This window comes from Panthera uncia (assembly GCF_023721935.1).
Source record: "Panthera uncia isolate 11264 chromosome A1 unlocalized genomic scaffold, Puncia_PCG_1.0 HiC_scaffold_17, whole genome shotgun sequence".
Classification (NCBI taxonomy): Eukaryota; Metazoa; Chordata; class Mammalia; order Carnivora; family Felidae; genus Panthera; species Panthera uncia.
In genome coordinates this window covers 126,260,602-126,283,049 of record NW_026057577.1, presented here as the reverse complement: position 1 = coordinate 126,283,049, position 22,448 = coordinate 126,260,602, and the positions used below count along the sequence as shown (strand labels likewise).

Here is a 22,448-nt window from a genome sequence, read left to right as displayed (position 1 = left end):
CACTTAAAAAGAGAAATGCAGAACTAAGTAGATAGTACATCTTAATAGTTCTTCTCTTGCTTTCAAGGGAGAAAAACAAGTGGAAAAATTATTAAATACATGCATAGAGAAGGAGAATCCTTCCCCTTGAAGCTAAAATGTGAGTGAAACAAGAATAGTTGCATATCAGAAAAAAAATTATTTTGACCCACATTACTGAGCAAAATTCCAAGAATCATCTGGAAAATATGTTCTGAGGCAAATTAATCTGATGCCATTTTGCAGCACTCATCAGTTGGAGTTATTAAGATTTGGATCATATTCCCTAGTCTACACTGCTGGGGCTCAGCAGTTCCCTTGTGGAAGATCTCTCAGGTAAGAAGGCAAGTCTCTCTAAAAAAAGAGTGAGGAAGAGGCACGTGGACTTGATGCCAAAATTTAGCTCTGCTATTTACTAGCACTGTGTCTTTGGGGAAGTGAATTAACCTCTCTGAGCTTTGGCTTCTTCATCCAAAAACTGATGACAATAATAGTATCTACCTCATTAGGTGTACTACTATAAGTAAAGTAGTTAATACCTTCCTGGCACAGAAGTATACAAGCATGCATTAAACCAGGAGTCAGCAAACTATGGCCTGCAGGCCACCAATTTTTGTAAATAAAGTTGGATCAGAGAGTACAGCTATACCTATTCATTTACGTAGTGACCCCACACTAAATATGTGGGGTCTGCTATTTTATCAACAGATTGGCTTTCAATTTAAATTTAACTTACTGAAACCAACTATTATTATTCACAGCTTTGAAGGTGATTAAAAGTCATACATAGCCTAGTTCATCCCAAGAACCCTGGGCACGATATTCTGGACACAAATTTGGCTCAGATGTCTCCACTATGCTTATTATCTCTCTCTGTGCTCAGTCTGCTTTGAAGTCAGTAAGAGCAGAAAATATACCCAGCAGGGGAGTGTGCCCAACTAGAGCCCTAATCTCTGAAAGTAAGTTCAACAAAAGCCTCAGGGTCACCCAAGTTATCATTGAGCCAGTGGATTAAAAACTGAGAAGTACAGACAAATTGGCAGCTAAAAATTAAAGTTTTCCAGAAAGACAGTTCAACTGAAAAAGCATTTTACTTCCACAACATCCTGGCTCACTTACTGATAAGCTATAATGAGACGTTTTTATAAAGTGAATTTGATGTGCATCTCTGTTCTGTTCACTTCTACCCCCAGAAGTCCCTTGCTATTAAAGTAAAAAGTAGAATTTGAACTAAAACTTTAAAAAGGGAAAAATCCACAAGTAACTTGAAAGAAAAGGCAACTGAAACAGGATTTCTGTGGGTTCATCTCAAAGGTGGAAGAAAGCATGAGAACACACACAAATGGTTCCTCTCGGGCCGTAATGTTGTCTGCCCTTCCACTGTGTAAACTTTACAAAACTTTGTTAAAAACAAGGATTTTTAAAAAAATTTTTTTCAATGTTTATTTATTTTTGAGAGAGAGACAGAGTGTGAGTGGGGGAGGAACAGAGAGAGAGGGAGACACAGAATCCAAAGCAGACTCCAGGCTCCGAGCCATCAGCACAGAGCCTGATGCGGGGCTCGAACTCACGAACCACAAGATAATGAACTGAGCCGAAGTCGGAGGCCTACCGTCTGAGCCACCCAGGCGCCCCCCAAAAAACAAGGATGTTTTTAAAAATAGAATTATTTTCTCACTCAGATGTTGACTTGGTTTATTTGTAGAGATAAAATGTCCTTCTCTGATCTAAAAATGAACTTCTAAAGTATACTCAAAGTCATACAGAAGGAGAGATGTACTGAATTCAAAAATTGTGCCTGGGGTGCCTGGATGGCTCAGTCGGTTAAGCGTCCTACTTCAGCTCAGGTCATGATCTTGCTGTCCGTGAGTTCGAGCCCCGCGTCGGGCTCTGTGCTGACAGCTCAGAGACTGTTTCGGATTCTGTGTCTCCCTCTCTCTCTGATCCTCCCCCGTTCAAGCTCTGTCTCTCTCTGTCTCAAAAATAAATAAACATTAAAAAAATGTTTAAAAAATTGTGCTTTATGGTTTGGAGTTGATGAAAAATAGCATCTAGATTTGAACAATTGGAGGGTTTTGGTGTTATTTACATTCTTTAACTTTTTACTCAATTTAAGATAACTTATTTTCTTCTTTCCTAAATGGTTCTGGGATTGAGAGCAATTGTCAGACTTCAGGCAGAATTTTACAGCCAAGGGACAAAAGCCTGACAAAGTTTATAATTGGAATGCTGATACCACCTTAACACAATAATATGACTGGCAGCACTATAATGTAATCAAAATGTGCAAGAAATGCATTTTTTTCCAGTATTAGACAAGAGAATATGAAATTGCCACATTGAAATAGAGCACATTTTCTGGTTATTTATTGGATTCTGACATCATAACACCTTTGCACAATACAGGGTGACTTGAGGAAATATAAAAACTGAAATAGCACATGCATGAGAGATCTGGACATAAGTGATGGCCAACTTGTCTTGCTTCCTCATTGAAACCAGCTGGAATCTTTCTACAACAAGCAACTTTCATTTTTTAAGTATAAGTTCATCAAGAGGATTAAAAAGAGGAAGGAAATATTGAAGCCTGACCACATAAAGTAGGGAAAACAGCAGAACACCCCACTTGTCCAACCTAAGGCAGATACAAAATAAAACAAAATGGCCTAAATGCAGGTCCTGATGTGGTGTTCCTTCATGATGGAATTGAACAGGGAAAAAATGAGGATGCAAGAGCGTGTCACCATTCTCCTATCCCAGGATAGGATAGAATGGTGATAGGAGAGTGTCACCATTCTCCTATCCCAGGCAGAATCTCTATGATCGCTTTCTATCTTTTGGAAAGTAGATTGGTCCTGCTGCTTCACCACTGACAGAGAAGTTAACCCATGGCCTTCTTTTCTGTTTCTTCTGTCTTTTAAATTAAGTGCTCCTCAATTTTCTTAGCTTTTCTAGGGAGCGTATATGCATTCACTTCTCCTTATTGTCATCATCTTGATAGCTTACAATTACATAGCATTTTCCACTTTCTACACTCTTTCAAACATCCCACAGCCCCCTATGCAGTAGTATTATTCCCAGTTTACTCAGGAAATGAAGCCAGTATTAACAGACTCACTATTTATATGCATGATCCATTTCCACCCCCATCCTGAGAAAAGGATTTATTGTGATTTCACATTTATAAGCATTACATAAATGACTTTCCCATGTAAGTAAAACTTCTCCCTTTGGACACCAAACACAAAAATCATTCAAAATGGATTAGAAACCTAAATGTGAAACCTGAAACCACAAAACTCCTAGAAGAAAACGTAGGCCATAACTTTGGCATTGGCCATAGCATCGCTTTTCTAGATATGTTTCCTCAGGCAAGACAAACAAAAGCAAAAATAAACTATTGGAACTACATCAAAATAAAAGTCTTTTGCACAGCAAAGGAAACAGTCAACAAGAGGAAAAGATAACCTATTGAAATGGAGAAGATATTTGCAAATGATACATCTAATAAGAGGTTAATATCCAAAGCATATAAAGAACTTATACAACTCAACACACACACACACACAAAAAAAACCAAATAACACAATTAAAAATGGGCAGAGGATTGGGGCGCCTGGGTGGCGCAGTCGGTTAAGCGTCCGACTTCAGCCAGGTCACGATCTCGCGGTCCGTGAGTTCGAGCCCCGCGTCAGGCTCTGGGCTGATGGCTCGGAGCCTGGAGCCTTATTCCGATTCTGTGTCTCCCTCTCTCTCTGCCCCTCCCCCGTTCATGCTCTGTCTCTCTCTCTGTCCCAAAAATAAATTTAAAAAAGTTGAAAAAAAAATTAAAAAAAAAAAATGGGCAGAGGACTTAAATAGACATTTTTCCAAAGAAGACATTTAGATGGTCAACACACATGAAAAGACACTCAACATCACTCATCATCAGGGAAATACAAATCAAAATCACAATGAGATATCACCTTAAACTGTCAGAATGGCTAGTAATAAAAAAAAAAAACAAAACAAAAAAACCAAGACATAACAATGTTGGCATGGGTGTAGAGAAAAGAGAACCCTCATGTACTGTTGGTGGGAATGTAAACTGGTGCAGCCACTGTGGAAAACACTATGGACATTCTTCAAAAAATTAAAAATAGAAATATCATAAGATCTAGTAATTTCACTACTAGGTATTACCACCCCCACAAAAAAAAACTAAAACACTAATTTGAAAAAATATATACACCCTATGTTCATTGCAACATTATTTACAACAGCTAAGATATGGAAGCAACATAAGTGTCCATTGTTGAATAGACAAAGAAGATGTGATACACACACACACACACACACACACACACACACACACTGGAATATTACTCAGCCATAAAAAATAAGATCTTGTCATTTATAACAACATGGATGAACCCAGAGGGTGTTATGCTAAGTGAAATAAGTCTGGAGAGAAAGACAAACCTATATGGTTTCACTTATATGTAGAATTTAAAAGACAAAACAAAGTAGAAACAGACCCATAATACAGAGAACAAACTGATAGTTGCCAGAGGGGAGGAGGATGGGGGAATGGGCAAAATGGGTGAAGGAGAGTGGGAGACACAGGTTTCCAGTTACGGAATGAATAAGTCATGGAAATAAAAGGCACAGCATGGGGAATATAGTCAGTGGTATTGTAATAGTATTGTATGGTGACAGATGGCAGCTTCACTTATGGTGAGCATAGCATAACCTATAGAGTCTTCCAATCACTGTTTGTATACCTGAAACTAATATAACAGGTGTCAACTATACTTCAACTTAAAAAAAAAAAGCTTATATGTCACAAAGGATAGCAATGTAATTTAACCTTTTCTTTTTTATTTTTTTAACTTTTTAAAAAATGTTTAATGTTTTTATTTTTACATATATATATTTGAGGCACAGAGAGAGAGAGAGAACACAAGCAGGGGAGGGGCAGAGAGAGGGAGACAGAATCTGAAGCAGGCTCCAGGCTTTGAGCTGTCAGCACAGAGCCCGATGTGGGGCTCAAACTCATGAGCAGTGAGATCATGACCTGAGCCTGTCAGACACTTAACCAACTGAGCCACCCAGTTGCCCCTAATTTAACCTTTTCTTGAAGCCACAAGGTTGTCATCATAAAGATCTTGTCATTTTACAAAGATGTATAACATAGTTTTGATTTTTTTTTTTGAGTCTAGCATTTTTTTCCCCTTATTATAATCAGGCTATCTGCTATGGCTTCTTATTTTAATAGGCCTGCCTCTTATAGTTCCGTTTCTGTTTCAAATCCTGCAGACTCATCTAAACCAAGAATTAGATTATGGTTCATTATGAATCATGTTCATTAAGAATTGCATGTTAGATAAGGTTCAAAGGATGATATAGAAATTAATGTTAATGGGTTTGATGCAGAGACCTTAAAGCGATTTCACTTTTCAAAGAAAGCCCTTTTCAACTTACTTTCTATTCAGGGCCATGTTAAGAAAGGAAAACCTCAGGTTGCTAAAGTCTAAACTTCAGATAAGCCAGGTGGTTGTGAATTTTGATTTCCATTTTCATTCACAGCTACCCAATTTCTTACATTCTCCTGTGAATTATTTTCAAACAAGACAAAATAGTAATCTCTGAGTAATGTTACTTTTTTGTTCCAGTGTTATTGGTATAATTTTAAGTCATAGAAATTTGTATAATCTAGCCCCCAAATTGCTCTTATTAATAGTTCAGGAAGAAAAAGAAACAAAAACCATTATCAAAGTTGATAATTGATGTAAAACATCATTTCCAAGCATTGTTCAGTTTAAAGACAGGAAAGTCCCCTGGACTAGAAGTCAAGAAATTGACTAAGTCATTTTATCTATCTAGTCCAAATAGTCTGTTTTTGTTTTTAATTAACTGACATGATTGAACAAAAATGATTTTTAAGGTCCCACTCAGCTCTCAGATATCCTGGCATTTAAAATAAGATCTGAATAGCACAAAATCGATGAGAGAGCGACATCTAGTGGCTTCTTAGTTTATACACATCCCGACTAACAATTCCAATGAATTACTGATTACTACAGTAATCACTGATTACTACAATCTCATACATTAAAATATTTAGAATTTTACAACATAGATGAATCTAGACAGTCATCTAGTTCAAACCTTTCACTTTACACTCATGACAACTGAGAACCAAAGTGGCCATATCCTTGCTTAAAGACACACAGCTAAAGGTTACCCAAAGTCTACTGACTCTAAATCTGGTGTGCTTGTGTTTTACAATTTGATGTTCCCCACAAAAGCCAACAAAGGCAAGAAACAATACCATAAAAGACCAAGGAGATTTTATTCCTTAGTGCAAGATCATTATCTGTTGATGGTTATCATACTGTTTTGTAATGTTTGTTTACATGTTTAACTGACCCCATTCATTAGTCATGAGTTTCATGAGGCTAGGGACCCCAGTTCTCACTCATTTTTGCAGCCCCAGCACCTAGAGTTATACTGAACCTATCATTCAGGCTCAAATCTATTCTCTTTCATCTATCTACCTAACTATCACTCAAGGTTTAATAACATACCATCAATACATTATTTTTAAATTCATTGAGGAGTGTGTAATTTTATAAAATAAGAATGTAACTGTATTTTACGTGTGGCCAAAAACAAGACAAATTTACTGAACTATTTTTTCCCAACTCTCTTTTGGAAAACTACCTGTCTCTATTCCACATCACTCAGATGGGGCTGACCGAGTCTTTCTCAGCCCCAGAAGTTCATGATCTAGGGCTGGCCAGTATCACTTTGTCTTCTCCCTAGCCAAAGTGACTGGTTTGGGGACTTTTCTGCTGAAGCCACTGGGAAAGATGCCTCCTCTTTGTCTGGAATCTTGAGCTATACATGTTTAAAGATGACACAGACTTGGAATAGTCAGTGGCCATTCTTCCTGCCACATGGAAAAAGCTCCCCTAAAAAGAGAGAGCAGATGAAGGAAAACAGAGATAGAGACAGTGGCCTGGCATTTTCAAATACCCTGAATCTGGCCATGCATTTTCTTTTTGCTTAAACTATCTTAAATGGGCTTCTGTCCCTTGAAAATAAGTGCTGATAACACTAAAATATGTGGCTTAAAAAGCAATTGAGGACAAGTCTTTAAAATTTAGTTCCCAACTGTTTCCATGTAAAACAAGGCAACAGTATCACTTGATGTGAATAGAAAGCCATATCCTAGATATGAAATATGAATTATCTCTTCCTCTTTCTCCAAATGCCTGTAGAATGCATTACCTGATTCCATAATTGAATATTTATTGATAGCCTCTATGTTGAGATATTTTATTTCTTTAAGCATATTGTGAACTTCCCAAAGGTACAAATCACAGAATAGCTTAGAACAAATCAGGGCCCCTGGGTGGTTCAGTTGGTTAAGTGTCCTACTTCAGCTCAGGTCATGATCTCATGGTTCGTGGGTTCAAGCCCTGCATTGGGCTCTGTGTTGACAGCTCAGAGCCTGGAGCCTGCTTGGGATTCTGTGTTTCCCTCTCTCTCTCTCTGCCCCTCCCCCACTTTTGCACACACGCACTCCCTCTCTCTCAAAAATAAATGTTAAAACATTTTTTAAAAGATGATTCTTTTTTTTAATGTTTATTTTTGACGGGGGCGGGGGGGGTCAGAGAGAGGGAGACACAGATTCTGAAGCAGACTCCAGGCTCCGAGCTGTCAGCACAGAGCCTGATGTAGGACTTGAACTCATGGACCATCAAATCACTACCTGAGCCGAAGTCAGACACTCAACCGAGCTACCCAGATGCCCCTAAAAATTTTTTTTTAAAAAAAGAAAAAAGCAAGCACTTAGTGAATATTTCTTAATGTGTATAAGGTCTAAATTGTGTATAACTATTTAGTTATATATAACATCCTCAGAAAATATTTTATGAGAATTATTTCAAATGAAGAAAAAAGAATTTCCTAATTAAATAAAACTTGCAATAGGGAGAGACTTATTATGTAATTTGCAGAATTGCCTCCTAAGTGGTTCATCTCATGTGGCTGTGGCTGCTAGTTTCCCACTAAAATCTGTTCTTCCCAACAGAAATTAAGCCAGGTACGTGACTATCCAGGTAGAGACTGAATTCCCCAGCCTCCCTAGAAGCTATGTAGCTAAGATTGGACCAATGGGACATGAATAGAAGTGATTATATGCCACTTCTGGGTCTGGACGTTACAAAATTTAGCTTGAGAAATTTCATTATCTTTTTTCCTTTTTTTGTACATTGAAATACAGAAGTGCCAGTAACGCATACAGATGAGAACAATGCTCTATGCCAGGAGTCAGTAAACTATAGTCCACAGACCAGCCACCTGTTTTTTTTGTTTTTTTTTTTTTATGTAAATAAAATATTGGAACACTGCTAGTCCATTTGTTTACATAGTGTCTATAGCTGCTTCTGCACTACAGTGACAGAGTTGAGTAGTTGCAATAAATACTGTATTGGCCTGCAAACCTACAATATATACTATCTGGCTCTTTCAGAAAAAGTTGCCAGACATAGGGAGTCACTATGGCTAGGGGAAAGCATAAATGTTCCACCATGGTCTATTTGGTTCCAGAAAGGTTATACCACCAGAGGGCTCCACTTTAATTGACCCTGCAAGCTGAGAAGAACTGAGCCAACTATATAGGTCCTCAAACTAGCTCAGTGGCTCAGATTGAATTCCCAGTATCAACCCTGCTAAGGCAGTTCTTGAGAAGATGAATTAGGATTATCCAAAAATTCAATGGGAAGGTGTAATAGTTAATTTTGTGTGCCAACTTGACTAGGCCATGCGGTGCCCAGACATCAGTAAAACATTTCGGGGGTTGTGTCTGTGAGCACGTTTCTAAGTAAGAAAAACATTTCAATGAGTAGACTGAGTAAAGCAGATTACTCTCCCTAATGTGTGTGGGCCTCATCTAATCAATTGAAGGCCTGAACAGAACAAAAAGGTTGAGTTAGAGGGAACTCCTCTTGCCTGATTTATTTGAGCTAGAATATCAGTCTTTTCCTGCCTTCAGACTCCAACTGAAATATCAGCTCCTCTTGGGTCAGAAGATCTCCTTCCGGCTTTCAGACTAGAACTTACGCCACTTACACCACTACTTTCCTAGATTTCCAGCTTGCTGACTGCAGATGTTGGGACTTAACCTCCATAATTACGTAAGCCAATTCCTGATATTCTGATAACAAATCAATCTCTCTCTCTCTCTCTACACACACACACACACACACACACACACACACACACATCCTATTAGTTCTGTTTCTCTGGAGAACCTTAATACAGAGGATATTTAAAAGACATATATGTTAATCACCCATATATTCCTATACAAAACAGAAAATATGTTTCCATTCATAATCGCAAGTCATCATAATTGCATCACTAGGTAATAAACTATAAGGGAAAACATGGCTATGTGCAGATTGTGTGTGTGTGTGTGTGTGTGTGTGTGTGTGTGTGCAGATTTGTTTGAAATAAAAATAAGCTGGTGGTGTCATTCAGTTAGAAAACCAGAATAGCCTAGAACAGGTGGTCCTTTACCAATAAGCACTCAAAGTCTACATTTTCAAAAGCATTTCCAGATTATTACCTTAATACACAATTTTCCTTTGGATCATGTCCAAAGACATGCACAGGTGGAGGTTCATCCTTTCAGACCAGTGTTCTCAGTTGGGTGTGATTTTGCCCCCACAAGACATTTGGCATGTCTGGAGACACTTTTGGTTGTCATAACCAGGAGAAGGATATTACTGGCATCTTGTGTGTTGCTTCCAGGGATACAGCTAAGCATCCTACAATGCATAGAACAGCTCCCTCCCCAACAAAGAATTATTTTGGCTCAAAATGTCAATAGTGCTGAGGTTGAGAAAAACCCTGCTTTAGACAAAAGATTGTGCTATCTGAGTGAGATAACATATCAAAGTCAAACAGTCATTTATTTGGTGAAAATGAATTCAGAACCTTTCCTGGAAGCTGGTTTTCATGGAGAAAAGTGCATAGAAGAATGTGAGGTTCCTGAGTACCTTCAGGGAATGGCAGAGGTACCCCACAAAGAAATGAGAAGGGAGAAACACCAAAGACAAATTACACACATTTACAAATTTACAACTCACTTTAGAGGAAAGCATGCCCTTTGGAGAGGAGGTTCAGAACTTCCAAAAAGCTATTCAAATTCAAATTCCTAGGAGGCAAGGAGCCTATGATTTCTTGTGTGCATCAAACTTGAGCTTTAGTTTCTAGAAGAACTCAATTGGTTCTTCTCTGACAAAATTAAGCAGAAAACTATGAGTTAAAAAGTAAAGAATCAATGCCTGAGCTGTGTCTCTAGACCAGTGTCTCTAAGCCCTGGGTGTCAGACACCAGGCATTAAACCCACCCTCCTACCCCAAGAGGGCACTGTGGTAACTAATGCTTAAAACCTAGCTTAACTTGCTCTTTCTTTCCGTGCAGATAGCCTTCTCGCAGCCATGGTGAATGTTGCTAAAACCCACTGGACTTTCTGCAAGAAGTGTGGCAAGCACCAAAGTGACACAGTACGAGAAAGGCAAAGATTTTCTTTATGCCGAGGGAAAGAGGCATTATGACAGGAAGCAGAGTGGCTATGGAGGGTAAACTAAGCCTACTTTCCAGAAAAAGGCTAAAACTACAAAGAAGATGATGCTGAGGCTTGAATGTGTTGAGCCCAACTACAGATCTAAGAGAATGCTGGCTATTAAGAGATGCAAGCATTTTGAGCTGGAAGGAGATAAGAAGAGAACAAGCCAAGTGATCCAGTTCTAAGCTTCATATTTGTTACATTATGAAGACAATAAAATATTGAGGTTATGTTCATTTCAAAAAAATAAAATAAAATAAAACCTGGCTTAACTTAAGTCAGCTTAACTCCAAGCCTCATGTATTACCGGGATCCTGGCAAGAACAGCTGGAATTCACAAACTGGGTAATTTTGAAGAAACTTTAATAAAAGGACTATTTCCAAAGATATGAGCATGATATAGGGAAAGCTCAGGAGATAGTGCACTACTTCGTACTAATAATACCACCTTTACTCCTGAAGGGGTATTTGGAGGGAGCATTTCTCTAACCACTGGATTCAGAGAGCTGCTTAGGAAGGACAGCCTAATGAGGGCTATGACATTCAATCAAGGGATGCAGCCAGGCCATGAAGACCCTAAAGGAAAGCAACTGAGAAATAAATATATTCGTTTCACTCCCTTTGCTTCTTCTTTTTTAAAATTTTTAAAAATGTTTATTTATTTTTGAAGGAGACAGAGCATGAGTGAAAGAGGGGTAGAAAGAGAGGGAGACACAAGAATCTGAAGCAGGCTCCAGGCTCTGAGCTGTCAGCACAGAGCCCAATGCAGGGCTTGAGCCCATGAAGGGTAAGATCATGACCTGAACCAAAGTTGGATGCTTAACTGACTGAGCCACCCAAGCGCCCCAGCCCCCTCCCTCCTACTGATCACCTTCTGGTGCTTCTCGTCAACAAAATCCAATGGGCACTGAGAAAGCAAGAGGATCATTTGATGAAGGTCAGTGTCTGAATCCATTCAGGCTGCTGCTGCTATAACAGAATACCATAGAGTAGGTAGGCAGCTTATAAACAACAGAAATTTATTTCTCGTAGTTGGAGGCTGAGAAGTCCAAGATTAAGGCACCAGAAGATTTGATGTGTAGTGAGAGCTGCTTCCTGGTTCATAGATGGCTGTCTTCATGCTTTATTCTCACATGGTGGAAGGGGTAAGAGAGCTCTCTACAGTCTATTTTATAAGGGTATTGTCTAATTTGCTCATATTGCCACCATAAAATGCCATGGACTGGGTGGCATATAAACATAGAAATTAACTTCTCACAGTTCTGGAGGCTGGGAAATCCAAGATCAAGGCACCAGCAGATGTGATGTCTGGTAAGAGCCATTTCCTGGTTCATAGATGGCTGTCTGCATGCCGTGTCATGGCGGAAGGGGTGAGAGAGTTCTTTGCAATCCTTTCTATGAGGACAACGATTCCACTCATGAGGCCTCCACTCTCAAGACATAATCACCACCCAAAGGTCTCACTTCCTAATACCATCATATTGGTGGCTAGGATTGCCACATATGAATTGTTGGGGAGATACAAACATTCAGTCTATAATAGTCAGTCTCCAAGTTAGACCCAGGGGAAGAGTAGGAAGTAGATCTTGAGGAATGCATTCTTGTCCTTAATTCAAATGAAAATTTTGTGTCACCAATACATAGCAACCATTTTATTCTGATTGATACCCATTCATTCACGTTCTCACCTGAAAACTAAATGTTAGCCAGCATCGTTATTCTTCATATTATAAGGAAGGGTGGAAACAATGAGAAAAAGAAAGTTAAATAATATCTAGCACAGCTGCTACAATCCCTACTTCTATAGCTGCTCACCAGCCTAAAGCTGGTAATCATGGCTGTCTTCTTCCCCCACTTACTTCAAAGTCCCTTTACCCTCTGATAGCATCTCAGCTGGATTCTTTAATTGGTAGGGATATCCAAATAATTTATTTCCATGGTATACAAGCCTTTGCTGACCTTGTCTTTATTGGACTGCCACAGTTTTACATTGAACAGGACTATTTGTCATGGCAGTATTATGAGGTACTCTAGTGATTCTCTGGGTCCTAAACATAATCTTCCCCATACCCACTGTAGAGTAGAAACCCAATTTCCCATTAATTAACAGGATTAGGCATCCTGGCTAGTACAGGGAGGTGTGGAGAAGGTAAGGAAGTAAAGCTAGATCCCAAATAAGGAAGACCACTTCCTTCTGCCTCCACTCCATACCACTACAATCCACTCTCTATGGGACAGAGTGACAATCCTAAACCAAATCTGATAGGCCCATTCCTTCTTACTGTTCTTCATTGCTCCTGGTAAAAAGTCTGAACTCTTTATATATTGGCCATTATCTCTAAATTCTGCCTTTCTGTCCAGGACTTTCTTTTACCACTACCCCATTTCTATGTGGGCCCTTATATACACACAATTTTAAACATCTTTCAGTTTTGTTTTGTTGTTTTCCATGTGCTGAGATTACTCTTCACTTGCAAGATTGTCATTCAGCAAAGAAAAATTACAATTATGATCTAAGTCCATATATATATATATATATATATATATATATACATACATACATATATAAAGAAAACAGGTAACATAACCTATTTGTCCTTGAAAACCTTTCTGGAACAATTAACCAATAAAAATATGGTAAACACATGCTATGTATTCAACCCTTGGTAAAGGTGCAACGACTAATACAGTGACATAAAACAACATTTCTGTCTTCAGTTAGCTTTATAAATAATATGGAGACAATATTCTTAAACATTAAAATAAAAACTAAAAATGATAAAAGATACAAACACTAAGATCAAAATGAAACAGAAGTGCCTTCATATGCTTTCATATGATCATCTATTGTTGCCAGGAAATAACTTAATGTTGGGGTAATGGAATTTGTGAGAGGAAGAAACACAAATTTTGGAGACAAATAGACCTGTGGTCCATTCCTAGCCCTGATCTTACTAACTGAATAATGAACAAACCACTTAACTCTCCTAAATCTGTTTCCTCCATGATGAAGTACTATGCAGAATAATTAAGAGGATTAAATGAGTTGCTCAAAAGTAGTTGCTGTTATTAAGATGAGATTTCTACCTTGAACACATATATTTAAGTGAAAGACATCTAGACTGGAACCCGTTAAAAAGAAAAACACAGGCCCAAGATGGAGTCACTTATGCTACACCAAATCCCCAAACCAGGGCTTAATACTTAATCTAATTGCAGTTTCAACCTCCTTCAGAAATGTAGTTTTAACAGAACAATCAGGAATTTTCTGGTCAGCCCCAATGAGGTCATCTGCCAGGCAGGCCCCTTCCATCCCCCAAAGGATGATGAGGTAATCTGATGATAAGACCCCCAGGCCCCCCACCCCACAGACTCCCACCCCTGCTCTCAGGGAAAGTAACCTTGGTTGAAACATTTCTTTTTGCTAATGACTTCTTGTCCCACCATTCTTCCCATAAAACCTTTTCCATTTTGTTCTACTCCTCTGGAAGCTCCCCTCTACTTGCTAGATGGGATGATGCCAGATTCATGAATAGCTTAATAAAACCTATTAAATCTTCAAATTTACTCAGTTGGATTTTTGTTAACACCCTTGATATGTAAATGGCTATCCAGCAGATAGAGGGCCCCTGACTGGTGAGAAGAATCCCATCTCTATCTATCTTGGAGGGAGAAAAGTCTCTGGAAAGAAAGTGGCTTCTGGCACCTTATGAGTAATGGGACGCACACTGGTCCTATAGGCCTGCTTAGAAAAAGGGTGAGGTGAGATACTGAAAATGTGCGTCTCAACTGTCATGATGCATATTAAGGTCTTCAATATTTGCTCGATTTCAAGAGAACCGTGTACCCAATATGTGCTCTAGAAGTACACGGTAACTATGAGTTTGCCGAAGTCTTACACTAGGCTTTGAGAGATGGCAATGGTTAGATGGATCTGAATGGTAAGTACATGACCAAGTGAGCATAGGCCAGGACACAGAAAAACAATATGTCAGTTTTCCTGGGGTACCTCTATTTCACTGAAAGTTAAAGGGCAGAGAAGAAACATAAACTGGAAAGCAATTAGGACCCAAGCTGTGAAGAGGTTTTAATGCTAGGATAAAGACGACCATTGCTCCAGGCAATGAAAGACCATTGTAAGGTTCCCAGCAGAGAAGAAATAGGACAAAATTGAAGATTAATTCAGAGGGATATATCAGTATAGTTCCTAATGAACCTAGAATAAGTCTGAGAGGGTAATTAGCTAGAACATTCATTTCCCCAAACATAATTCACTTGTAGAGCCTTTTAGAGTTTGCAAAGTACTTTTCATACATCTACTTTCATTTAACTATCTCAACAAGTTCCAGAATCATGTGTTATTCTTATCCTTATTTTATAGATGAAAAACAAATACATCACATAGGGTCCCACCAGAGAACAGATGGCAAACTTGAATTAGAGTAATTTAAAGTATTTATTTACAGCAGGTTATAAAAGGATAGTCGAGGTGTAGAGAACCTGGGGCCAGTAATAGTGGGAAATCTGTAACCACTCCTAGGCCAGGAAGGGTGAAAAAAGCCAGCTGTACTGGAACCTACAAGCAAAGAGCTGTATAGAAAGAAGTGCCCTGACATGAGCAGTGACCTTTAGCAGTAAAGCATCAGTTGGCCAAGTCAACCTCCTCTCATGGAAGTGCTGGTGGAATAAATACCATGGTTTTGTTCTCTGCCCTCCCATCTCCTGTTGAGGGTCCCATAAATTGGAGGCAACAAGAAACTAATGACCCATAAGTCTATGGATACAGGACAAACCTTTTCCCCCTCAACAGCTTCTCTAGTCTCTCCCCCATATGAAAAGTTTATGTCCCTAACACAAAAGACATATGAAATCCCCTAAGACTGTATAGCATCATGGAGCAATGTTGGTTCAATAATATTCCCTCACGATACCTAAATGTTAGCTACCCCTGGTATTCTTCATATGTGAAAGAAGGAAAAGTCAAGTGAAGGGGGAAAAAAGAAAGAAGTGATGTAAAACATAATTGCTACAATCCATACTTCTTCCTGATCATAAAAGCTAAGTTGGTAATCATAGCACCAGAACCAGCTTCATAGGTGTATTTCCTGTGTGGCCAAATGGAGCCCTGAATTCAGAAGGGCTCTCTGAATTAGTTAATACTCTCCTATTGATATACTGAAGTTCTTGATAATATTTGAGCAAGGGGCCCCACATTTTTATTTTGCCCTGGGTTCTACAAATTATGTAGCCAATCCAGCATAGCTTCCTTTTTATAGCATCTATTCAAGTTAACTTAGCCTTTGTTGAAATTTGGCTGGACAGGATTCTTTACCACTAGGTAAAAGTAGATGACCCAAACCTTCCTTCCTTGCGTTTATTGGGTTTTCCAGTGAGTAAAACATTAGGTAAGGAAGTATTATAAAATGGCTCGTCAATATTCTGGATTCCTGACAAAATCCTCCTTTATGTAGCAGAAACCTATTTGCCCTCTACTAATCAGGATCAGTCATTCTGACCTGAACAGCAATCTTTAATTCTGCCTGTAGGTACAGCAGCCTATGGAGCCCCCAAAGGCCAGGAGGCAGTCCCAACCAACTCATCTGAATCATGACTGTACCCTCTTAGGGACTAGGACCTTCAAAATGATCCAGCCCACAGGTATAAGAATGAGAAGCAAAAATTCTTCAGATGAGTTATTAAGGGCTAATAATGAGAAACATCTCTCCTTTGTCCTTCAACTTATGAATTCTGGGCATGGAGTTAAAGGCCCTATATACTGGCAAAAATTTAGGGCATATACCCAATGGTATACTGGTAAATGTTTAACAACCAGCTCCCTGGGAAAACAATAAGCCCTGATTTGTAGGATTTGCCAGTTCTGAGGTATAAATATTCCCACTATGGCTAATTTCAAGCTACTAATGTCTGAATGCTGAGTTAGGAACAGATATGCAGTATATATAGTATTTTACCACACTGATAAAATAGACAAAAATGAGCTCAAGAACATAGACAATATTTAATGTAGTAAAATAATTAGGAAGTGGTAAGTTTTTAATATGTTATCTTTTAAAATATATTTAATTATAAGTTTATATAATAACTATAAATTATAAACATGTGTGTATGTAGCCAAAATGTAAAATTATTTTAAAATAAAATTTCTAAACTTTTTATTTTGAAATAACTTTATAATTACATAAGAGTTGCAAAGACAGTACAGAGTTCTCATATGCCCTTCACCCAGCTCCCTCTAATATCATCCTACGTGCCTGTGGTACATTTATGAAAGCTAAGATATTGACACTAGTGCAATATACAAAATAAATTGCAGACTTTATTTGAATTTCATCAGTCTTTTTCACTAATTTTTTTTTTCCTGTACCAGAATCCAATTCAGGATACCACACTGCACTTAATATAATTTAATTTTTAACCATGGCTATGCTTAACAACTGAAAATTCCTGAATAGTTTTGCAGTTGTGTATATTGTAACCAGAAGCTGATTTTTTTGCAGTCGTTGTAATTGGCATTTCACTGGAGCAAGCCAGGCACCTATCCTTATAAGCAGGTTGTATGGGCCTCCAAGAATGTCTGTGTCAGTTTTTCCTTGCACTAAACACTAGGCTGGGGTACTCTGTTAGGTATTGTAAAAAAACAAACAAACAAACAAACAAACAATATTTGTTCTTTCACAGTGTTTTTCAGCCAATGTGCAGAATGATGAAGTACAAAGGCAGCTAAGATACGCATGGGCTATGGAGTAGTGCTGTGTGGTAGTTACTAGTTCTAGTTTTAGTACTATATCTAGGTATCCAGAGCTAGATCAACTGCACCAAATTCCATGCCTGCTTGCATGGTTTTGGAACTATATTTAAAGGCAAAGGGGGAAGCCTGAGGAAACTAACTTTTTTTTACTTTTCTGGTTTGTTCAGAAGTTTGATAAGTCACATGGCTTTAAGTAGGTTCTTGAGAGTTAAGAAAATTAAAAAAAAAAATTGGTAGGTGTTATTGACAACAACAAAAAAAGAACACAGGCCTTTATTATAGAGAGAATATGATCTTCTGGGGGACTGAAGTAGAGAAAACATTCAATTAAAGTATTGCAAATCCAAAGGTAAAGAAAGTAATTAAATTTTTAAAAAGATATGTATATGAATTCTCAGTCTCAGGAAGCAGGTATCTTAGGAGATCCAGGAGAAACTAGGGTAGCTTGGAAAATATGCTTGTTTTACTTATTAAAAATGAGTACTGGACAACTGAAAGCAAAATAAAAGAAGAAAGGCTGATTATGCTGGAGGAAGCCGAGGTTCCCTTAAAAATTATTATATCAGAGGAAAGAGAGGAAAAATTATATCTTTAAGGAAAGAATAAATACATATAAAATGGAGTAACTTCAAAATGTAGTACAGAAAGATATTCTCCAAAAAGGTAGGAGAGGGGCACCTGAGTGGCTCAGTTGGTTAAGCGTCTGACTACCACTCAGCTCATGATCTCGTGGTTTGTGAGTTTGAGCCCCGCATCGGGCTCTGTGCTGACAGCTCGGAGCCTGGAGCCTGATTTGTATTCTGTGTCTCCTCCTCTCTCTGCCCCTCCCATGCTCATGCTCTCTGTCTCTCAATAATGAATAAACATTAAAAAAAAATTTTTTTAGGGGCGCCTGGGTGGCTCAGTTGGTTAGGCGTCCAACTTCAGCTCAGGTCATGAACTCACGGTTCATGGGTTTGAGCCCCACGTCGGGCTCTGTGCTGACAGCTCAGAGCCTGGAGCCTGCTTCGGATTCTGTGTCTCCCTCTCTCTCTGCCCCCTCCCCCACTCATGATCTGTTTCTCCCTGTCTCAAAAATCAACAAACATAAAAGAAATTAAAAAAAAATTTTTTTTAAAGGTAGGAGAAAGCGGGTGGGGGGAGGGGTTCAATGTTATTAGATTAGAACAATAACTGAGATCCACTGAAATCAAATCTAACAGAGGATGGAAAGCAAGGTCTCTAAACAAACTAGAATAACTCACTTATAAGAAACTAGGATTCAAATACCATAGAGAGTACCCTCTTCAAGGTATAGTTAGGCTATTTTGGAACTATCTACCAAAGATTGACAGTGTCATTGGAAGTGCCCTAAGAACATTTGGATAGATTTGAAAGGGAAACCAGAAACATTGGTGCAAAGTACTCCAAGAATTAGTGGGTGAGTTTCAAGTTGACAGTTATTATACCTGTGCCCAGAATGAACATCATCTTCTAAAACTGCATCAGCATTATCTTCTGTGCTATTATCTATATAGATGTATTTTGTATGGTATGAACGTGCATGATCATTGGTGTCATTTCTAATGGAATTCACAATTTTAATCATATTTTTTAGATTAATTGTAAGGAAATTAAAAGGAAAAAAATCCACATCAGTAGGGACCACATATCTGATAGCTCTAAAGATCTTACACTAAAACATAAGCCAAGATTTATTTGGAAAGCACTGTCACTCCAAGTGTGATTGATAGGTAATTTTTACTGTAATAATGAACACTTTATAAGTGTAGTGTCACATTTTCCAAAGTGCATTCATGAAACAACGATTTCTGTTACATACTGTTAGAAGTTCAGCATCCCTGCCTCCTCTCCTCATAAAATAACTCCCACAAAAACTTAAGTGAAATAGCACCAAAATTTATTTATAGTGAAGATATTGCCAAATGAATCACAAACACATTTTGACTTAGAGATATTACTCATAGCACCTGTCATGCTCAGCATCCCCTTCTAAAGGTGCCTACACTCCATACTGAAGAAAGTATCTGGTCCCTGCACCATGATGGCTATACCATATGACTAGTCCCTCAGCCACTGCTGAGTAGACTACGGGAAGCACCTGACTTTAAGGAACAACCAATCAACCCATAAGCTGGCCTGTAACTTATGATTATGTGGCTTGGTAATTAGACAGCCTCTCTGGTTCTCCTCCTTGGGAATTTGAACCATGATATATAAAGTAAATTGGTCAGCTGGTAAAAGGAGGAGGAGCAAGAGACAAGATTAACACATTCATGCTAATAGTGGAGTACTAGAGCTCAAAGTCACAACTTCTTGTTACTAGAGAGGACCTTGGATTTTGACTAACCATCAAACTACAGTCCCTGCAGTCTCACATGAGGCCCAATTGTTCAGTTTTCCCTGCAACCCTTGTGGCCTGGCTACATAGAGGAGATTCCTGTTCCTTTTCTACTTCATGTAGTTTTAGAATAAATTCCCCATTTGTCAAAATCACCAAGTGACTATTTCTTGCAACAAAAAGAGCACCTCTCCCCATTCTTCATGTGATCATATTTATACTTACCTGGCCACATCCCAGCTGAGTGTTTTTCTGAGATATACTATCACCAAAGCAGAACTTGCCAGGCATATCTTCCATTGTTGCACACTCTTTGCACTTCCTTTTTAAAAAATGTTTTTACATGGATGAATAAAAGATTATTAGATAATTTTGAATCTTCTTTAATTCATATTTTTAAAAAGTTGATTATGTGCAATCTTCTGTTATTTGTAGCACTATTTGTTACAGTTCATAAATAATTTTGTTTCACTTCTCAAGGTAGAGCTGTTGAGAGTCACTATCCTAAAAAGTACCCAGGTTAGAGGGCATAGATTACAACACTGGATGTCAATCAACAGTTTTCTTCTTAGTAAATAGATAAAAGTTGAAAAACAACATGTTGTGCTCTAAATCTGGGATTGTTGGAAGCTCCCATTATCTTTGCTTAGCCCCTAAGCGCTCATATGATAGGGGGAAAAATCTCTTCCTAACACCAGAGGGCACTGTGCCATTGGGCTATCTCCCTGAGAGGTTCCCACACTGGGAGCTAATTTTTACAGCTTCTCCTACATTCCTGTAGCACATTCAATCTTTCAGAAAAGCCTTCTGCTCTTTCCTTTTTACCATCCTTTCACCAGGACTGTTCTGAGGTTGAATGAGAATAGGGGATTAAAAGAAGCTGCTAGAGGCCAAGTTGCACAGCAGTAAGAGGAATTTGCAATTGTTAGTCTATACTATTCTACCTCTAGCAAATTCAGTAATCTCCCAATCTTCTGGTCCTTGTTATCCTTACTTAAAATTAGGATACAATTCAGACAAATATATACAATGAGCATACCTAAATTGTTTTAGACTGGAAAGTAAAATCTTGTTAATTCTCATTCTAATTTAAAAATAAATCAGATTGGTGTGCTTAAACCTGTTAAAGTTCTATATAACTCCTGGAACTTCTTTTTTTTTTTTTTACTTTTTTTTTTTTTAACCTTTTATTCACTTTTGAGAGAAAGGGCATGAGTGGGGGAGGGGCAGAGAGAGAGACACAATCTGAAGCAAGCTCCAGGGTCTGAGCTGCCATCACAGAGCTTGATGTGGGGCTCCAACTCACAAACCATGAGATCATGGCCTGAGCCCAAGTCAGATGCTTAACCAACTGAGCCACCCAGGCACCCCACTCCTAGACCTTCTTAAGGAGAATACCCACCAAGTACTACCAATAATCTACTCTTATCATAAACTTCCTATAGCTAGTTAGTTTAGGGAGTTTGGCCTCTTTCTTTCACAATACAAATTAAGAGGTAATTTTTCAAATAAGGTTTGTCTCAACACTTATTAATGCCCTTAACATTTATTGATAAACTGTGTGCCAGGCTTACATCTGCTAGATGCTGGCAAAAAATACACCAGTTGTGCTTCCTGAAGTTTTCAATCTAGGAGACAATAAAAATAATTTTTTAATTGTGAAATTGAACTGATAGGTGCTACTGAGAGCTACATGAAACTACCAGCAAATGTAACAGAGACTTGCTCCATCCAGTTAAGGGTGGTCAAGAAATAGTTCCTCTAAGTAAATGATTCTTGAGATCTGACAAATAAGTAGGGTCTCAACAGGTAAAGGGTGTGTGGGGGTAGACAGGGACGGAGGATGGGGAGAATAATCTCCGCACGTACAAAAAAAAAAAAATTGTGGGAGAACTAAGGGAAAAAAGCTTACTGTAACTCCAGTTCAGTGTATAGTGAAGGGGCGAGAAAGTTGGGCAATCAGAGGAATTCAAAGCCGTAACTATATTTATTCTAAGAGTAACTGAAAAACCACATCAAGAGTTTTGAGCAGAATGTTGCCATGATCACATTTGTATTTGAAGACTATCCTGGCGCCACGCGAAAAACAAAATGCGGGGTTAGAAAGCTGTTTTTCTTTGTGGAAGGAAGACTCTCTAGGTGGCAGATTGTCGAGGATTAACGTTTAGAAAATATAATCCACACAACAAGGTGATGAAATAAACTATGAATGAGCTCAGTGCACTTCTGACTTCAATTTAGTAACTGTTTTAAATTGGCTGGTAAAATAAATAAAAATAAGCCCGTTCGATTCCAAACACTGGGGCTTATGCGCCAGATCCGTGGAGTCAGGGTGTTTATTTCCTTAAGTAAAGGTTTCATTGTATTTTCATGGGCCCAAGGAAATGCCCTCAGACGCATTACAGATTGGCGGAAGTAATGTATTAAGGAATGTCCAAAGGCGCCGGTCCTTGGATCATTAAGGCTTGGGTCTTGGGAAGCCTGGACTACCATGAGGAGAGCACCATTCACCGCTACAAACAGAGACAGATCCCTGGGACGGCCTCAGAATTCGGCAGTCACGCGAGGTCAGGCAGAGAAGAAGCCTTAGGAAACCTGGACTCTATTCCGGAATTCGTCCCAGTGACAGGGACAGCATTCAAGTCGCTGCAGACTTCCCGGAGGCTCAGGCCAAGCCCCTCCCACCCGCTACGGTG

General features: G+C 38.7%; 1 long non-coding RNA gene and 1 pseudogene across 1 annotated transcript in view; one reads left to right on the top strand and one right to left on the bottom strand.

The window, feature by feature from the left end:
* The window catches only part of LOC125934670 (uncharacterized), a 207,625-nt gene extending 185,209 nt beyond the window's left edge, over positions 1-22,416 (bottom strand). The window contains exon 1 of the long non-coding RNA XR_007461485.1: positions 19,978-22,416. This is a non-coding gene — a long non-coding RNA (uncharacterized LOC125934670). The remainder of the gene's footprint in view (positions 1-19,977) is intronic.
* Positions 10,503-10,842, top strand: LOC125934669 (60S ribosomal protein L36a-like; annotated as a pseudogene).
* Positions 22,417-22,448: the final 32 nt, after the last annotated feature.